We start from the raw sequence: 6,500 nt of genomic DNA, 5'->3' as shown, positions 1-6,500 counted from the left end.
GCTAGTAAAGCGACCAAAGCACTGGCTTGCATCCATAGATGCTTCTCAAGCAAATCCCCGGACGTCATTCTCCCCTTGTACTCGGCCTTAGTGAGGCCGCAGCTGGAGTACTGCGTCCAGTTTTGGGCTGCACAATTCAAAAAGGATGTGGAGAAGCTTGAGAGAGTCCAGAGAAGAGCCACGCGCATGATCAGAGGTCAGGGAAGCAGACCCTACGATGCCAGGCTGAGAGCCCTGGGGCCCTTTGGCCTGGACTTTAGCCTGGAAAGGTGCAGGCTCAGGGGTGATCTGATGGCCACCTATAAGTTTATCAGGGGTGACCACCAGTATCTGGGGGAACGTTTGTTCACCAGAGCACCCCAAGGGATGACGACCAGGTCGAATGGTCATAAACTACTACAAGACCATTTCAGGCTGGACATAAGGAAGAATTTCTTTACTGTCCAAGCCCCCAAGGTCTGGAACAGCCTGCCATGGGAGGTGGTTCAAGCGTCTACATTGAACACCTTCAAGAGCAAACTGGATGTTTATCTTGCTGGGATCCTATGACCCCAGCTGACTTCTTGCCCTTTGGGCAGGGGGCTGGACTCGATGATCTTCCGAGGTCCCTTCCAGCCCTAATGTCTATGAAATCTATGAAATCTATGAAATAAAACCAGGAAGCTCTAACTAACACTCCAGGAATTTTGTAAACAAATCACAACTAGCCTATCCATCCAGAAAATTATCGTATCACTTTTATGAGGCAACACGCACATTTTTCACAGGAGTGTTCTCATAAAAAAAATCTCAGATTACCATAAAATAGGGCAACAAAAATTATCAGGGCCATGAGAGACAAGACTTATGAAGAAAGTCTGAAAGAAATAGGGTTATTTACCTTGGAAAAGAAAAGGCTGATGGGAGATTTAATAACACTTCAGCTACCTGAAGAGTAAGGGCAGATACCAAAAGGATGGAGATGGGCTTTTCTCTGTGGCTATAGACAGGACTAGGAGCAACGGATCAAGCTGCAGCAAGGGAAATTTAGGCTGGGGATTAGGAGGAACTTTCTGACTATAAAAGTGGTCAGGTATCGGAACAGGCTTCCTAAGGAAGCTGTGGAATCTCCATCCTTGGAAACTTTCAAAAGCACTTGCCTGGGATGGGTTAGTTGGGGATGATCCTGCCTTGAGCAGGGGATTGGACCAGATGACCTTAGAAGGTCCCTTGCAGCCCTACTATCCTATGATCTTATTTAAAGTTTCTTCCATAGCACACACACATTTTGAAATCAGAAACAAACACTTTTTAATGATAAAAAATTCCAATTTAAAAATGTTGCCCATTTCTAATGATAATGCATGTTTACAACATGTCAGAGTTGAACTTCACCTTTAATTTTTTGTATTTCCAGACTTCTTTGCATAACTATGTAATCCTCCTGTTCCAATTCTACCCACATTAACATAAGTTCACAGCAGCCCACATTTATTTAACATATATATCCTCACAATTCCACTGTGAGGTAGGAAAGTATAATTAAGAAAATTGGGAGAGGTCCCAGCCAATTGGAAAAGGGAAAATATAGTACCCATATTTAAGAAAGGGAAAAAGGAGAACCCAGGGAATTATAGACCAGTCAGCCTCACCTCAGTTGCTGGAAAAATCAGGAAGCAGATCCCCAGAGAATCCATTTCTGAGCACTTGGAGAAGAAACAGGTGATTAGGAACAGCCAGCATGGTATTCACCAAAGGCAAGTCATGCCCAACCAACCTGACTGTCTTCTATGATGAGATGACTGGCACTGTAGATGCAGGGAGACCAGTGGATGTGGCATGCCTTGATTTTAGGAAGGCTTTTGATACAGTCTCCCACAACATTCTCTCAGGCAAGCTAAGGAAGTGCTGGATGAATGAACAGTAAGGTGGGCAGAAAACTGTCTGGATCATTGAGCTCAAAAGGTAGTAGCCAATGGTTCAATGTCTAGTTGGTAGCCAGTATCAAATGGAGTGCCCCAGGGGTTGGTCCTGAGGCCGGTTTTGTTCAATATCTTCATCAGTGGCCTGGAAGAAGGCGTTGAGTGCACTCTCATCAGGTTTGCAGATGACACCAAGATAAGGGGACTAGTAGATATACTGGAAGCTAGGGGTAGGATTCAGAGTAACCTAGATAAATTGGATAATTGAACCAAAAGAAATCTCATGAGGTTCAATAAGAGCAAAATCCTGCACTTAGGATGGAACAATCCCATGCCCCAGTGCAGGCTGGGGGCTGACTGGCTGGGCAGCAGCTCTACAGAAAAGGACCTAGGGGCTACAGTGGACAATAAGCTGAATATGAGCCAACAGTGTGCCCTTCTTGCCAAGAAAGCCAACAGCATACTGGGCTGCATTGATAGGAGTGTTGCCAACAGGGCAAGGAAAGAGATTGTTCCCTTCAATTCAGCACTAGCGAGGCCACATCTGGAGTACCATGTCCAGTTTTGGGCCCCCCACTACAGAAAGGATGTGGACAAATTGGAGAGTCCAGCAGTGAGCAATGAAAATGATTAAGGGGCTGGGGCACACGACGCATGAGGAGGGGCCGTGGGAACTGGGCTTATTTAGTCTGGAGAAGAGAAGACTGAGAGGGGATTTAATAGCAGCCTTCAAATACCTGAAGCAGGGTTCAGAAGAGGATGGAGCAAGACTGTTTCTCAGTGGGGGCAGATGACGGACCATGAAGCAATTGGCTCAATTTGCAGCAAGGGAAGTTTAGGTTAGATATTAGGAGAGATGTATTGGGCCAGATGAAGAGCACAAGATGCAACATGATTCTCAAAGCTCAGTGATCCTGGAGTTCAGATGGGAGGGGAGACCTGGTTTCTGACACTTTCTACAAAGACTTGTTTCTCTGTCAAAAGAACATCTGGTTTGTGGCTCCTAGTAAGGCTTAGGTATGAGACAGGCATTCCGCTTTACAGATAGGAAAACATAAGAAGTGATTTGTCCAAGAACAGGGCCAAAGCCAGGATTAAGATTTTGGATTTCCTCCATCTGCCTCCCTCTTCTACTAAACTGTACCTCCTTCTCTGTTATTAAATTAAGTTAACAAATCAATTCACTTCTACAAACTGTGAAAAAGAAAACCAAGTAAAGTAGAATGGTTTTCTTGTCAATCTGTCCTTGTTTAGCATCAGGGTTTTCTATCCAATTACAGGTTTCCCTTGATTTTATGTACGTTCTTTATATGCCAATTCGCTCTTATGCAATGAGCATATTTAGACCCATAATTCATTATATGCAAGGTAAATTCACTCTTATGCATTGAGCATAGATGCTTCCCTCCCACCCAAGCAGGTAAGCGGGGCCACTGCAGCTGGGGCTGGAGTGAGTGCTGCTCTGTTCCCTCTGCTTTGCTGCCTTGTGCAGCCCCAGAAGAGGCACCCCCCCCCTTCCCTAGTCCCAGCCTCACTCGCTCCCTCACCACCATGGGAACGTATCCCTATTTGTTACATCGTAAAGTGGGTTCACTTTATGCGAATTCAATTTATGTGCCGTTCTCCAGGAACGCATGTACAGCATAAATCGAGGGAAAACTGTATTCATCTTTTACCAAATTATTTCATGTTGTTCTAGTTGTGTTACATTAATATACTGCAAGGAAGATCGCTGGTTCTGCATCCTGTAAATTGCCTCTTCTGGCCACTTCAGTTATGTTTTTGTAATTGTGTTTTGCTTTGTTTGTTTGCTTTGGGATTTTATTTATTTATTTTATTTTTGGCTGTTTGGGGTTTTTTTTTTTAAAGGATTTAATACTGGTCTCAGGTGGAAAATCATATTTGTGGCTCATTGCTTCTGCGCCTGTCCCTCAGCAGATGTGCTCTGAAGGCATGTCTAGATCATAGTGGTAGAAATCTCAAGCCCACACTTGTTTAGGTTCCTTGTTTAATCTTCCTGTACTGGGCCTTGGAACCAAGTCTACTAAAGTTCTCATTAGCAGTCTGAAACCCCACTTCTGCCATCAGATCTTTGTGTATGAGTGAGAATGCATAATGAAGCTAGTGGGAGTTGCATATCTGTGCACAGGCATGTAAATTTATGAGGTAAGGGTTTGGTGATATTTTCATGAAGTAGAAAATAATGGTACAAAAATATGTGCAAATGGTTATTTTATCCTCTATGGCAAAGAGAATTATTTTGAAATATCAAAAGAAGCATTAAGTAAGCTCACAATGCAGTGAATATTAACTCCAATTTCACATAAAGATTTCATGTATTGCACATATTTTGTTTTTTAATAAATGAGTAACACTCTAAAAGTGAAATTCTAAATCTTAGTGTTTATTACAGACATTGTACGGTGGGTGTGATTGTCACACTTACATGAGTAGAGATCCAAAAACAATGAAAATGAAAAGACTCCCACTAGTTTCAAAGAACTTTGGATCAGGCCTGTTGAGTAATACCTTAGTAAGCTGATTTCAGTGGAATGATTAAATAACAAAATATTACTAAAAGTGCAAAAGGCTTGAAAAACCAGACTGTATACAGTTAGTATTATAGGAGAAATATTAATTTTAATTAATCATTCCATACTTTAATCTTGCAAGTATTGCGTGCAAGGTAAGAAATATGTAGCTGGTTGCACACACAATAATGAACTTTGAAAAAGACAAAGTAAATGGCAATGACTTTTATATACTCCAAGTTATTTAGTTCAAAAGACAACAAGAAGACTGAGTTTAAGTTCTGGTTTATCAAAATGAACAAACACCTCAAAAGCAATGGTGAGGGTTTTTTGTTTTTAATGTAACTACAATCATGTAGTTGAAAAATCAATATCTGTCAAGTGATTGAAGCTTATATTTGATTTTAAAATAACATTACTGGAAACGAATGCAATGATTCTACACTAAGTTGCATGCAGCCTAAGAGGATATATTAAGTATATCATTATTATATGTTTATAAACTGAGTGAATGAGCAAGTGCTCCATTAATCATTAACTAAAATAATTATTCACCACACTAAATAGCAGCCATGTAGCCTTTCATTTCAAATACAAATGTGACAAGACAATGAAGGAGCATAATGGATACTCTAAAAAAAATCAGTAAGCTCTATAATAAAGCCCAAGCAATTTACAGTGTTTCAAAATTATTATAATCAAGAAAATATATTAAAAGGTTCTTTAATATATACTTTGTGAATTCTTTATATTTTGTGTGTTAGTAGAGTCACTATGGTAAAATTCTTTATTTGCAGTATAAATTATAACTGAAAATTATATCTTGTCATTGTTTTTATTGTTATTAAAAAGACTTTGTGTGTGTGCGTGCGTGTGTATTGCATACTAACAACTGGTGATTAGATGCTTCTTCACGTTGAGAACTTAAACAGTTGTAACAGGACCATAAGAAATTTGGTCGCTCTCAAACTGAGAACATGACACATTGAAGACTTTCATCAGGAACATTTATTAATAGGTTATAAGGCACAGACAGAAGAGCTGTTCATCTGGTGCACTTCATAGGAGTGCATTTTTTTTCAGTTGATTAATAAAATTCATCCATAAAAAAATCTGAAGAATTTATTTGATACTGAAGAATTTGCTGCACTAAAAGCCTCAAAAAAAGCTTGACTTAAAATTAGATCAAATAAGTTTGACTACCTTAAAAATGTTAATAGTTTTACTAAGGAGAGGGTCTGAAAAGAGTTAGGAAGCATGCCCTGTGACTAGTTTCATTTGCATTCAAGACACTGATAAAAATTTTCATTGAACAAGATAAAGTCTAGAAAGAGTAAAACGCAGCTGGTTGAACTAGTCAGTATTTAAGTGCTTTTGGAATAGAAGACTGCATTCTGTCACTGCTATTATAGCTTGCAGAGCCATTTCATCCAGCCTCCTGGAGAAGCTGGGAATTTGGGGGCCAGGTGAGCAGAGGGAGGGCCTGCCACTGAATTATGGCATATGAAACTCCATTGGGGATGCACGTCAGCAGCGCAGAGAGCAACAGCTTCCTTTACCCCCTGATATTATTTACCCCAGTGCCAGCAGTGGGTTGTGATCTTGCCTGTGAAGAGCCCTGTGATCCAGATCTTGCCTGGGAGGCCAAGAGAGTTTGACATCCCTGCTGTAAAGTCCTCAGCTACCTATGGTGAGCAGGATGGTGACAATTATGAAATCATAATTGACCACAGACCTAGTATATTTTAGATTTGTGTCCATTTTTTAGTTCTACCATGTAAGAGCATCAGCCACCAAAGCATTCAGTTTTAGTCCTGTTCTCTTTAAATATATTTCCCTCAGACCAGGAAAGAAGATACGGTTAATGATCTTTCAGTATAATTAGCACTGAAGTCTTGAGTGTGTGGTCTATTACCATCTATGAAACATGATCTTTCGTACAGACTGAAGCTACGTTTAAATTAAAAACTGACAGTCTGTGACATTTACTGATTCAGCTTACATGTCAAACGCAAATCAGCACTACCCTTTAACAGCTTTCATTAAATTCAGTTCTTCCCAGCAGGAA

Source organism: Alligator sinensis, unplaced genomic scaffold (genome assembly GCF_000455745.1).
Source record: "Alligator sinensis unplaced genomic scaffold, ASM45574v1 scaffold862_1, whole genome shotgun sequence".
Lineage (NCBI taxonomy): Eukaryota > Metazoa > Chordata > Crocodylia > Alligatoridae > Alligator > Alligator sinensis.
The sequence above is the reverse complement of the archived record's forward strand: the minus strand, read 5'-3'. Positions refer to the sequence as shown.